The 14,883-nt window shown below is 34.0% G+C and overlaps 1 long non-coding RNA gene across 1 annotated transcript; it reads left to right on the top strand.

Annotated features, from left to right (window-relative positions):
* The first annotated feature begins 1,200 nt into the window (after nucleotides 1–1,200).
* LOC121805551 lies at nucleotides 1,201–1,763 on the top strand. The gene is made up of 3 exons (XR_006051510.1): nucleotides 1,201–1,332; nucleotides 1,414–1,611; nucleotides 1,701–1,763. It is a non-coding gene; the product is annotated as an uncharacterized LOC121805551 (long non-coding RNA).
* Nucleotides 1,764–14,883: the final 13,120 nt, after the last annotated feature.

The raw sequence follows: 14,883 nt of genomic DNA, 5'->3' as shown, positions 1-14,883 counted from the left end.
GTAAGTTATTGTGTAGTGGGCGAGCCCATATTACACGATCTATTAGTTAAACCTAACCTTATTATTATGTATACAATATAGAAGAAACTGTGAAACCTATGGTGGATGGTGGAACTGAAGAATTTAAGGGGCATGCCAGGATTATGCATGTTTTGAGTGTACCATTTGGCTATTCCCACCACAAGTGAAATTCCCTTTAGCAGAAACTCCAAGGAATGAATGCTGCTCATTGTATTGAATATGCCCATTTGATTTGATCAAATGGAATGAGGTAAGCATATAACTTAATATTTGTCTATATTTTCCTGCTGGGGTGGTGCCTTTGCATATACGTTTTTCATCAGGATAATATTTTATCAGGTCTATGATAGCAAAAGCTTTGATCCAGATAATCCTCAAGACATGCAATGGGTTTATTCGGATGTAATAAACAGTAGGAATAGTAGTCTATCTTTCAATTGAACAAATTGGATTTTTTGTTTGTTTTCTTATTTTTCCTATTTTTTTATTTATCTGTATCTCAGGCTGTCAAGAGGGCTAAACTTTTCGGAATTCCTGGTGTTACGTATTCTTTGCCTCTTCACCTCTTTTGTAACTTCCCATTCCATTACCATAATTTTGGGAATATTCAATAACCTAATTAATTATAGTATTAATATTAGGTAAGTTATTGTGTAGTGGGCGAGCCCATATTACACGATCTATTAGTTAAACTTAACCTTATTATTATGTATACAATATAGAAGAAACTGTGAAACCTATGGTGGATGGTGGAACTGAAGAATTTAAGGGGCATGCCAGGATTATAACCCCATGCATGTTTTGAGTGTACCATTTGGCTATTCCCACCACAAGTGAAATTCCCTTTAGCAGAAACTCCAAGGAATGAATGCTGCTCATTGTATTGAATATGCCCATTTGATTTGATCAAATGGAATGAGGTAAGCATATAACTTAATATTTGTCTATATTTTCCTGCTGGGGTGGTGCCTTTGCATATACGTTTTTCATCAGGATAATATTTTATCAGGTCTATGGTAGCAAAAGCTTTGATCCAGATAATCCTCAAGACATGCAATGGGTTTATTCGGATATAACAAACAGTAGGAATAGTAGTCTATCTTTCAATTGAACAAATTGGATTTTTTGTTTGTTTTCTTATTTTTCCTATTTTTTTATTTATCTGTATCTCAGGCTGTCAAGAGGGCTAAACTTTTCGGAATTCCTGGTGTTACGTATTCTTTGCCTCTTCACCTCTTTTGTAACTTCCCATTCCATTACCATAATTTTGGGAATATTCAATAACCTAATTAATTATAGTATTAATATTAGGTAAGTTATTGTGTAGTGGGCGAGCCCATATTACACGATCTATTAGTTAAACTTAACCTTATTATTATGTATACAATATAGAAGAAACTGTGAAACCTATGGTGGATGGTGGAACTGAAGAATTTAAGGGGCATGCCAGGATTATAACCCCATGCATGTTTTGAGTGTACCATTTGGCTATTCCCACCACAAGTGAAATTCCCTTTAGCAGAAACTCCAAGGAATGAATGATGCTCATTGTATTGAATATGCCCATTTGATTTGATCAAATGGAATGAGGTAAGCATATAACTTATTATATGTCTATATTTTCCTGCTGGGGTGGTGCCTTTGCATATACGTTTTTCATCAGGATAATATTTTATCAGGTCTATGGTAGCAAAAGCTTTGATCCAGATAATCCTCAAGACATGCAATGGGTTTATTCGGGTGTAATAAACAGTAGGAATAACAGTCTATCTTTCAATTGAACAAATTGGATTTTTTGTGAGTATTCTTATTATTCCTATTTTTTTTATTTATCTGTATCTCAGGCTGTCAAGAGGGCTAAACTCTTCGGAATTCCTGGTGTTACGTATTCTTTGCATATTCACCTCTTTTGTAACTTCCCATTCCATTACCATAATTTTGGGAATATTCAATAACCTAATTAATTATAGCATTAATATTAGGTAAGTTATTGTGTAGTGGGCGAGCCCATATTACACGATCTATTAGTTAAACCTAACCTTATTATTATGTATACAATATAGAAGAAACTGTGAAACCTATGGTGGATGGTGGAACTGAAGAATTTAAGGGGCATGCCAGGATTATGCATGTTTTGAGTGTACCATTTGGCTATTCCCACCACAAGTGAAATTCCCTTTAGCAGAAACTCCAAGGAATGAATGCTGCTCATTGTATTGAATATGCCCATTTGATTTGATCAAATGGAATGAGGTAAGCATATAACTTAATATTTGTCTATATTTTCCTGCTGGGGTGGTGCCTTTGCATATACGTTTTTCATCAGGATAATATTTTATCAGGTCTATGATAGCAAAAGCTTTGATCCAGATAATCCTCAAGACATGCAATGGGTTTATTCGGATATAACAAACAGTAGGAATAGTAGTCTATCTTTCAATTGAACAAATTGGATTTTTTGTTTGTTTTCTTATTTTTCCTATTTTTTATTTATCTGTATCTCAGGCTGTCAAGAGGGCTAAACTTTTCGGAATTCCTGGTGTTACGTATTCTTTGCCTCTTCACCTCTTTTGTAACTTCCCATTCCATTACCATAATTTTGGGAATATTCAATAACCTAATTAATTATAGTATTAATATTAGGTAAGTTATTGTGTAGTGGGCGAGCCCATATTACACGATCTATTAGTTAAACTTAACCTTATTATTATGTATACAATATAGAAGAAACTGTGAAACCTATGGTGGATGGTGGAACTGAAGAATTTAAGGGGCATGCCAGGATTATAACCCCATGCATGTTTTGAGTGTACCATTTGGCTATTCCCACCACAAGTGAAATTCCCTTTAGCAGAAACTCCAAGGAATGAATGCTGCTCATTGTATTGAATATGCCCATTTGATTTGATCAAATGGAATGAGGTAAGCATATAACTTAATATTTGTCTATATTTTCCTGCTGGGGTGGTGCCTTTGCATATACGTTTTTCATCAGGATAATATTTTATCAGGTCTATGATAGCAAAAGCTTTGATCCAGATAATCCTCAAGACATGCAATGGGTTTATTCGGATGTAATAAACAGTAGGAATAGTAGTCTATCTTTCAATTGAACAAATTGGATTTTTTGTTTGTTTTCTTATTTTTCCTATTTTTTTATTTATCTGTATCTCAGGCTGTCAAGAGGGCTAAACTTTTCGGAATTCCTGGTGTTACGTATTCTTTGCCTCTTCACCTCTTTTGTAACTTCCCATTCCATTACCATAATTTTGGGAATATTCAATAACCTAATTAATTATAGTATTAATATTAGGTAAGTTATTGTGTAGTGGGCGAGCCCATATTACACGATCTATTAGTTAAACTTAACCTTATTATTATGTATACAATATAGAAGAAACTGTGAAACCTATGGTGGATGGTGGAACTGAAGAATTTAAGGGGCATGCCAGGATTATAACCCCATGCATGTTTTGAGTGTACCATTTGGCTATTCCCACCACAAGTGAAATTCCCTTTAGCAGAAACTCCAAGGAATGAATGCTGCTCATTGTATTGAATATGCCCATTTGATTTGATCAAATGGAATGAGGTAAGCATATAACTTAATATTTGTCTATATTTTCCTGCTGGGGTGGTGCCTTTGCATATACGTTTTTCATCAGGATAATATTTTATCAGGTCTATGGTAGCAAAAGCTTTGATCCAGATAATCCTCAAGACATGCAATGGGTTTATTCGGATGTAACAAACAGTAGGAATAGTAGTCTATCTTTCAATTGAACAAATTGGATTTTTTGTTTGTTTTCTTATTTTTCCTATTTTTTTATTTATCTGTATCTCAGGCTGTCAAGAGGGCTAAACTTTTCGGAATTCCTGGTGTTACGTATTCTTTGCCTCTTCACCTCTTTTGTAACTTCCCATTCCATTACCATAATTTTGGGAATATTCAATAACCTAATTAATTATAGTATTAATATTAGGTAAGTTATTGTGTAGTGGGCGAGCCCATATTACACGATCTATTAGTTAAACTTAACCTTATTATTATGTATACAATATAGAAGAAACTGTGAAACCTATGGTGGATGGTGGAACTGAAGAATTTAAGGGGCATGCCAGGATTATAACCCCATGCATGTTTTGAGTGTACCATTTGGCTATTCCCACCACAAGTGAAATTCCCTTTAGCAGAAACTCCAAGGAATGAATGATGCTCATTGTATTGAATATGCCCATTTGATTTGATCAAATGGAATGAGGTACGCATATAACTTAATATTTTTCTATATTTTCCTGCTGGGGTGGTGCCTTTGCATATAAGTTTTTCATCAGGATAATATTTTATCAGGTCTATGGTAGCAAAAGCTTTGATCTAGATAATCCTCAAGACATGCAATGGGTTTATTCGGGTGTAATAAACAGTAGGAATAACAGTCTATCTTTCAATTGAACAAATTGGATTTTTTGTGTGTTTTCTTATTATTCCTATTTTTTTTATTTATCTGTATCTCAGGCTGTCAAGAGGGCTAAACTCTTCGGAATTCCTGGTGTTACGTATTCTTTGCCTCTTCACCTCTTTTGTAACTTCCCATTCCATTACCATAATTTTGGGAATATTCAATAACCTAATTAATTATAGTATTAATATTAGGTAAGTTATTGTGTAGTGGGCGAGCCCATATTACACGATCTATTAGTTAAACCTAACCTTATTATTATGTATACAATATAGAAGAAACTGTGAAACCTATGGTGGATGGTGGAACTGAAGAATTTAAGGGGCATGCCAGGATTATGCATGTTTTGAGTGTACCATTTGGCTATTCCCACCACAAGTGAAATTCCCTTTAGCAGAAACTCCAAGGAATGAATGATGCTCATTGTATTGAATATGCCCATTTGATTTGATCAAATGGAATGAGGTAAGCATATAACTTAATATTTGTCTATATTTTCCTGCTGGGGTGGTGCCTTTGCATATACGTTTTTCATTAGGATAATATTCTATCAGGTCTATGGTAGCAAAAGCTTTGATCCAGATAATCCTCAAGACATGCAATGGGTTTATTCGGATGTAATAAACAGTAGGAATAGCAGTCTATCTTTCAATTGAACAAATTGGATTTTTTGTTTGTTTTCTTATTTTTCCTATTTTTTTATTTATCTGTATCTCAGGCTGTCAAGAGGGCTAAACTTTTCGGAATTCCTGGTGTTACGTATTCTTTGCCTCTTCACCTCTTTTGTAACTTCCCATTACATTACCATAATTTTGGGAATATTCAATAACCTAATTAATTATAGTATTAATATTAGGTAAGTTATTGTGTAGTGGGCGAGCCCATATTACACGATCTATTAGTTAAACTTAACCTTATTATTATGTATACAATATAGAAGAAACTGTGAAACCTATGGTGGATGGTGGAACTGAATAATTTAAGGGGCATGCCAGGATTATAACCCCATGCATGTTTTGAGTGTACCATTTGGCTATTCCCACCACAAGTGAAATTCCCTTTAGCAGAAACTCCAAGGAATGAATGATGCTCATTGTATTGAATATGCCCATTTGATTTGATCAAATGGAATGAGGTACGCATATAACTTAATATTTGTCTATATTTTCCTGCTGGGGTGGTGCCTTTGCATATACGTTTTTCATCAGGATAATATTTTATCAGGTCTATGGTAGCAAAAGCTTTGATCCAGATAATCCTCAAGACATGCAATGGGTTTATTCGGGTGTAATAAACAGTAGGAATAACAGTCTATCTTTCAATTGAACAAATTGGATTTTTTGTGTGTTTTCTTATTATTCCTATTTTTTTTTATTTATCTGTATCTCAGGCTGTCAAGAGGGCTAAACTTTTCGGAATTCCTGGTGTTACGTATTCTTTGCCTATTCACCTCTTTTGTAACTTCCCATTCCATTACCATAATTTTGGGAATATTCAATAACCTAATTAATTATAGTATTAATATTAGGTAAGTTATTGTGTAGTGGGCGAGCCCATATTACACGATCTATTAGTTAAACCTAACCTTATTATTATGTATACAATATAGAAGAAACTGTGAAACCTATGGTGGATGGTGGAACTGAAGAATTTAAGGGGCATGCCAGGATTATGCATGTTTTGAGTGTACCATTTGGCTATTCCCACCACAAGTGAAATTCCCTTTAGCAGAAACTCCAAGGAATGAATGCTGCTCATTGTATTGAATATGCCCATTTGATTTGATCAAATGGAATGAGGTAAGCATATAACTTAATATTTGTCTATATTTTCCTGCTGGGGTGGTGCCTTTGCATATACGTTTTTCATCAGGATAATATTTTATCAGGTCTATGATAGCAAAAGCTTTGATCCAGATAATCCTCAAGACATGCAATGGGTTTATTCGGATGTAATAAACAGTAGGAATAGTAGTCTATCTTTCAATTGAACAAATTGGATTTTTTGTTTGTTTTCTTATTTTTCCTATTTTTTTATTTATCTGTATCTCAGGCTGTCAAGAGGGCTAAACTTTTCGGAATTCCTGGTGTTACGTATTCTTTGCCTCTTCACCTCTTTTGTAACTTCCCATTCCATTACCATAATTTTGGGAATATTCAATAACCTAATTAATTATAGTATTAATATTAGGTAAGTTATTGTGTAGTGGGCGAGCCCATATTACACGATCTATTAGTTAAACTTAACCTTATTATTATGTATACAATATAGAAGAAACTGTGAAACCTATGGTGGATGGTGGAACTGAAGAATTTAAGGGGCATGCCAGGATTATGCATGTTTTGAGTGTACCATTTGGCTATTCCCACCACAAGTGAAATTCCCTTTAGCAGAAACTCCAAGGAATGAATGCTGCTCATTGTATTGAATATGCCTATTTGATTTGATCAAATGGAATGAGGTAAGCATATAACTTAATATTTGTCTATATTTTCCTGCTGGGGTGGTGCCTTTGCATATACGTTTTTCATCAGGATAATATTTTATCAGGTCTATGGTAGCAAAAGCTTTGATCCAGATAATCCTCAAGACATGCAATGGGTTTATTCGGATGTAATAAACAGTAGGAATAGTAGTCTATCTTTCAATTGAACAAATTGGATTTTTTGTTTGTTTTCTTATTTTTCCTATTTTTTTATTTATCTGTATCTCAGGCTGTCAAGAGGGCTAAACTTTTCGGAATTCCTGGTGTTACGTATTCTTTGCCTCTTCACCTCTTTTGTAACTTCCCATTCCATTACCATAATTTTGGGAATATTCAATAACCTAATTAATTATAGTATTAATATTAGGTAAGTTATTGTGTAGTGGGCGAGCCCATATTACACGATCTATTAGTTAAACTTAACCTTATTATTATGTATACAATATAGAAGAAACTGTGAAACCTATGGTGGATGGTGGAACTGAAGAATTTAAGGGGCTTGCCAGGATTATAACCCCATGCATGTTTTGAGTGTACCATTTGGCTATTCCCACCACAAGTGAAATTCCCTTTAGCAGAAACTCCAAGGAATGAATGCTACTCATTGTATTGAATATGCCCATTTGATTTGATCAAATGGAATGAGGTAAGCATATAACTTAATATTTGTCTATATTTTCTTGCTGGGGTGGTGCCTTTGCATATACGTTTTTCATTAGGATAATATTTTATCAGGTCTATGGTAGCAAAAGCTTTGATCCAGATAATCCTCAAAACATGCAATGTGTTTATTCGGGTGTAATAAACAGTAGGAATAACAGTCTATCTTTCAATTGAACAAATTGGATTTTTTGTGTGTTTTCTTATTATTCCTATTTTTTTTATTTATCTGTATCTCAGGCTGTCAAGAGGGCTAAACTTTTCGGAATTCCTGGTGTTACGTATTCTTTGCCTATTCACCTCTTTTGTAACTTTCCATTCCATTACCATAATTTTGGGAATATTCAATAACCTAATTAATTATAGTATTAATATTAGGTAAGTTATTGTGTAGTGGGCGAGCCCATATTACACCATCTATTAGTTAAACCTAACCTTATTATTATGTATACAATATAGAAGAAACTGTGAAACCTATGGTGGATGGTGGAACTGAAGAATTTAAGGGGCATGCCAGGATTATGCATGTTTTGAGTGTACCATTTGGCTATTCCCACCACAAGTGAAATTCCCTTTAGCAGAAACTCCAAGGAATGAATGATGCTCATTGTATTGAATATGCCCATTTGATTTGATCAAATGGAATGAGGTAAGCATATAACTTAATATTTGTCTATATTTTCCTGCTGGGGTGGTGCCTTTGCATATACGTTTTTCATTAGGATAATATTTTATCAGGTCTATGGTAGCAAAAGCTTTGATCCAGATAATCCTCAAGACATGCAATGGGTTTATTCGGATGTAATAAACAGTAGGAATAGCAGTCTATCTTTCAATTGAACAAATTGGATTTTTTGTTTGTTTTCTTATTTTTCCTATTTTTTATTTATCTGTATCTCAGGCTGTCAAGAGGGCTAAACTTTTCGGAATTCCTGGTGTTACGTATTCTTTGCCTCTTCACCTCTTTTGTAACTTCCCATTACATTACCATAATTTTGGGAATATTCAATAACCTAATTAATTATAGTATTAATATTAGGTAAGTTATTGTGTAGTGGGCGAGCCCATATTTCACGATCTATTAGTTAAACTTAACCTTATTATTATGTATACAATATAGAAGAAACTGTGAAACCTATGGTGGATGGTGGAACTGAATAATTTAAGGGGCATGCCAGGATTATAACCCCATGCATGTTTTGAGTGTACCATTTGGCTATTCCCACCACAAGTGAAATTCCCTTTAGCAGAAACTCCAAGGAATGAATGATGCTCATTGTATTGAATATGCCCATTTGATTTGATCAAATGGAATGAGGTACGCATATAACTTAATATTTGTCTATATTTTCCTGCTGGGGTGGTGCCTTTGCATATACGTTTTTCATCAGGATAATATTTTATCAGGTCTATGGTAGCAAAAGCTTTGATCTAGATAATCCTCAAGACATGCAATGGGTTTATTCGGGTGTAATAAACAGTAGGAATAACAGTCTATCTTTCAATTGAACAAATTGGATTTTTTGTGTGTTTTCTTATTATTCCTATTTTTTTTATTTATCTGTATCTCAGGCTGTCAAGAGGGCGAAACTCTTCGGAATTCCTGGTGTTACGTATTCTTTGCCTATTCACCTCTTTTGTAACTTCCCATTCCATTACCATAATTTTGGGAATATTCAATAACCTAATTAATTATAGTATTAATATTAGGTAAGTTATTGTGTAGTGGGCGAGCACATATTACACGATCTATTAGTTAAACCTAACCTTATTATTATGTATACAATATAGAAGAAACTGTGAAACCTATGGTGGATGGTGGAACTGAAGAATTTAAGGGGCATGCCAGGATTATGCATGTTTTGAGTGTACCATTTGGCTATTCCCACCACAAGTGAAATTCCCTTTAGCAGAAACTCCAAGGAATGAATGCTGCTCATTGTATTGAATATGCGCATTTGATTTGATCAAATGGAATGAGGTAAGCATATAACTTAATATTTGTCTATATTTTCCTGCTGGGGTGGTGCCTTTGCATATACGTTTTTCATCAGGATAATATTTTATCAGGTCTATGATAGCAAAAGCTTTGATCCAGATAATCCTCAAGACATGCAATGGGTTTATTCGGATGTAATAAACAGTAGGAATAGTAGTCTATCTTTCAATTGAACAAATTGGATTTTTTGTTTGTTTTCTTATTTTTCCTATTTTTTTATTTATCTGTATCTCAGGCTGTCAAGAGGGCTAAACTTTTCGGAATTCCTGGTGTTACGTATTCTTTGCCTCTTCACCTCTTTTGTAACTTCCCATTCCATTACCATAATTTTGGGAATATTCAATAACCTAATTAATTATAGTATTAATATTAGGTAAGTTATTGTGTAGTGGGCGAGCCCATATTACACGATCTATTAGTTAAACTTAACCTTATTATTATGTATACAATATAGAAGAAACTGTGAAACCTATGGTGGATGGTGGAACTGAAGAATTTAAGGGGCATGCCAGGATTATAACCCCATGCATGTTTTGAGTGTACCATTTGGCTATTCTCACCACAAGTGAAATTCCCTTTAGCAGAAAACTCCGAGGAATGAATGATGCTCATTGTATTGAATATGCCCATTTGATTTGATCAAATGGAATGAGGTAAGCATATAACTTAATATTTGTCTATATTTTCCTACTGGGGTGGTGCCTTTGCATATACGTTTTTCATTAGGATAATATTTTATCAGGTCTATGGTAGCAAAAGCTTTGATCCAGATAATCCTCAAGACATGCAATGGGTTTATTCGGGTGTAATAAACAGTAGGAATAACAGTCTATCTTTCAATTGAACAAATTGGATTTTTTGTGTGTTTTCTTATTATTCCTATTTTTTTTTATTTATCTGTATCTCAGGCTGTCAAGAGGGCTAAACTCTTCGGAATTCCTGGTGTTACGTATTCTTTGCCTCTTCACCTCTTTTGTAACTTCCCATTCCATTACCATAATTTTGGGAATATTCAATAACCTAATTAATTATAGTATTAATATTAGGTAAGTTATTGTGTAGTGGGCGAGCCCATATTACACGATCTATTAGTTAAACCTAACCTTATTATTATGTATACAATATAGAAGAAACTGTGAAACCTATGGTGGATGGTGGAACTGAAGAATTTAAGGGGCATGCCAGGATTATGCATGTTTTGAGTGTACCATTTGGCTATTCCCACCACAAGTGAAATTCCCTTTAGCAGAAACTCCAAGGAATGAATGATGCTCATTGTATTGAATATGCCCATTTGATTTGATCAAATGGAATGAGGTAAGCATATAACTTAATATTTGTCTATATTTTCCTGCTGGGGTGGTGCCTTTGCATATACGTTTTTCATTAGGATAATATTTTATCAGGTCTATGGTAGCAAAAGCTTTAATCCAGATAATCCTCAAGACATGCAATGGGTTTATTCGGATGTAATAAACAGTATGAATAACAGTCTATCTTTCAATTGAACAAATTGGATTTTTTGTTTGTTTTCTTATTTTTCCTATTTTTTTATTTATCTGTATCTCAGGCTGTCAAGAGGGCTAAACTTTTCGGAATTCCTGGTGTTACGTATTCTTTGCCTCTTCACCTCTTTTGTAACTTCCCATTCCATTACCATAATTTTGGGAATATTCAATAACCTAATTAATTATAGTATTAATATTAGGTAAGTTATTGTGTAGTGGGCGAGCCCATATTACACGATCTATTAGTTAAACTTAACCTTATTATTATGTATACAATATAGAAGAAACTGTGAAACCTATGGTGGATGGTGGAACTGAAGAATTTAAGGGGCATGCCAGGATTATGCATGTTTTGAGTGTACCATTTGGCTATTCCCACCATAAGTGAAATTCCCTTTAGCAGAAACTCCAAGGAATGAATGATGCTCATTGTATTGAATATGCCCATTTGATTTGATCAAATGGAATGAGGTAAGCATATAACTTAATATTTGTCTATATTTTCCTGCTGGGGTGGTGCCTTTGCATATACGTTTTTCATCAGGATAATATTTTATCAGGTCTATGGTAGCAAAAGCTTTGATCCAGATAATCCTCAAGACATGCAATGGGTTTATTCGGGTGTAATAAACAGTAGGAATAGCAGTCTATCTTTCAATTGAACAAATTGGATTTTTTGTGTGTTTTCTTATTTTTCCTATTTTTTTTATTTATCTGTATCTCAGGCTGTCAAGAGGGCTAAACTTTTCGGAATTCCTGGTATTACGTATTCTTTGCCTTTTCACCTCTTTTGTAACTTCCCATTCCATTACCATAATTTTGGGAATATTCAATAACCTAATTAATTATAGTATTAATATTAGGTAAGTTATTGTGTAGTGGGCGAGCCCATATTACACGATCTATTAGTTAAACTTAACCTTATTATTATGTATACAATATAGAAGAAACTGTGAAACCTATGGTGGATGGTGGAACTGAAGAATTTAAGGGGCATGCCAGGATTATGCATGTTTTGAGTGTACCATTTGGCTATTCCCACCATAAGTGAAATTCCCTTTAGCAGAAACTCCAAGGAATGAATGATGCTCATTGTATTGAATATGCCCATTTGATTTGATCAAATGGAATGAGGTAAGCATATAACTTAATATTTGTCTATATTTTCCTGCTGGGGTGGTGCCTTTGCATATACGTTTTTCATCAGGATAATATTTTATCAGGTCTATGGTAGCAAAAGCTTTGATCCAGATAATCCTCAAGACATGCAATGGGTTTATTCGGGTGTAATAAACAGTAGGAATAGCAGTCTATCTTTCAATTGAACAAATTGGATTTTTTGTGTGTTTTCTTATTTTTCCTATTTTTTTTATTTATCTGTATCTCAGGCTGTCAAGAGGGCTAAACTTTTCGGAATTCCTGGTATTACGTATTCTTTGCCTTTTCACCTCTTTTGTAACTTCCCATTCCATTACCATAATTTTGGGAATATTCAATAACCTAATTAATTATAGTATTAATATTAGGTAAGTTATTGTGTAGTGGGCGAGCCCATATTACACGATCTATTAGTTAAACCTAACCTTATTATTATGTATACAATATAGAAGAAACTGTGAAATCTATGGTGGATGGTGGAACTGAAGAATTTAAGGGGCATGCCAGGATTATGCATGTTTTGAGTGTACCATTTGGCTATTCCCACCACAAGTGAAATTCCCTTTAGCAGAAACTCCAAGGAATGAATGCTGCTCATTGTATTGAATATGCCCATTTGATTTGATCAAATGGAATGAGGTAAGCATATAACTTAATATTTGTCTATATTTTCCTGCTGGGGTGGTGCCTTTGCATATACGTTTTTCATTAGGATAATATTTTATCAGGTCTATGGTAGCAAAAGCTTTGATCCAGATAATCCTCAAGACATGCAATGGGTTTATTCGGATGTAATAAACAGTAGGAATAGCAGTCTATCTTTCAATTGAACAAATTGGATTTTTTTGTTTGTTTTCTTATTTTTCCTATTTTTTTATTTATCTGTATCTCAGGCTGTCAAGAGGGCTAAACTTTTCGGAATTCCTGGTGTTACGTATTCTTTGCCTCGTATTCTTTGCCTCTTCACCTCTTTTGTAACTTCCCATTCCATTACCATAATTTTGGGAATATTCAATAACCTAATTAATTATAGTATTAATATTAGGTAAGTTATTGTGTAGTGGGCGAGCCCATATTACACGATCTATTAGTTAAACTTAACCTTATTATTATGTATACAATATAGAAGAAACTGTGAAACCTATGGTGGATGGTGGAACTGAAGAATTTAAGGGGCATGCTAGGATTATGCATGTTTTGAGTGTACCATTTGGCTATTCCCACCATAAGTGAAATTCCCTTTAGCAGAAACTCCAAGGAATGAATGATGCTCATTGTATTGAATATGCCCATTTGATTTGATAAAATGGAATGAGGTAAGCATATAACTTAATATTTGTCTATATTTTCCTGCTGGGGTGGTGCCTTTGCATATACGTTTTTCATCAGGATAATATTTTATCAGGTCTATGGTAGCAAAAGCTTTGATCCAGATAATCCTCAAGACATGCAATTGGTTTATTCAGATGTAATAAACAGTAGGAATAGCAGTCTATCTTTCAATTGAACAAATTGGATTTTTTGTGTGTTTTCTTATTTTTCCTATTTTTTATTTATCTGTATCTCAGGCTGTCAAGAGGGCTAAACTTTTCGGAATTCCTGGTGTTACGTATTCTTTGCCTCTTCACCTCTTTTGTAACTTCCCATTCCATTACCATAATTTTGGGAATATTCAATAACCTAATTAATTATAGTATTAATATTAGGTAAGTTATTGTGTAGTGGGCGAGCCCATATTACACGATCTATTAGTTAAACTTAACCTTATTATTATGTATACAATATAGAAGAAACTGTGAAACCTATGGTGGATGGTGGAACTGAAGAATTTAAGGGGCATGCCAGGATTATGCATGTTTTGAGTGTACCATTTGGCTATTCCCACCATAAGTGAAATTCCCTTTAGCAGAAACTCCAAGGAATGAATGATGCTCATTGTATTGAATATGCCCATTTGATTTGATCAAATGGAATGAGGTAAGCATATAACTTAATATTTGTCTATATTTTCCTGCTGGGGTGGTGCCTTTGCATATACGTTTTTCATTAGGATAATATTTTATCAGGTCTATGGTAGCAAAAGCTTTGATCCAGATAATCCTCAAGACATGCAATGGGTTTATTCGGATGTAATAAACAGTAGGAATAGCAGTCTATCTTTCAATTGAACAAATTGGATTTTTTTGTTTGTTTTCTTATTTTTCCTATTTTTTTATTTATCTGTATCTCAGGCTGTCAAGAGGGCTAAACTTTTCGGAATTCCTGGTGTTACGTATTCTTTGCCTCTTCACCTCTTTTGTAACTTCCCATTCCATTACCATAATTTTGGGAATATTTAATAACCTAATTAATTATAGTATTAATATTAGGTAAGTTAATGTGTAGTGGGCGAGCCCATATTACACGATCTATTAGTTAAACCTAACCTTATTATTATGTATATAATATAGAAGAAACTGTGAAACCTATGGTGGATGGTGGAACTGAAGAATTTAAGGGGCATGCCAGGATTATAACCCCATGCATGTTTTGAGTGTACCATTTGGCTATTCCCACCACAAGTGAAATTCCCTTTAGCAGAAACTCCAAGAA

This window comes from Salvia splendens, chromosome 1, assembly GCF_004379255.2.
Source record: "Salvia splendens isolate huo1 chromosome 1, SspV2, whole genome shotgun sequence".
Classification (NCBI taxonomy): domain Eukaryota; kingdom Viridiplantae; phylum Streptophyta; class Magnoliopsida; order Lamiales; family Lamiaceae; genus Salvia; species Salvia splendens.
Note: the sequence above shows the minus strand (reverse complement) of the source record. Positions and strands in the feature narration are given on the sequence as shown.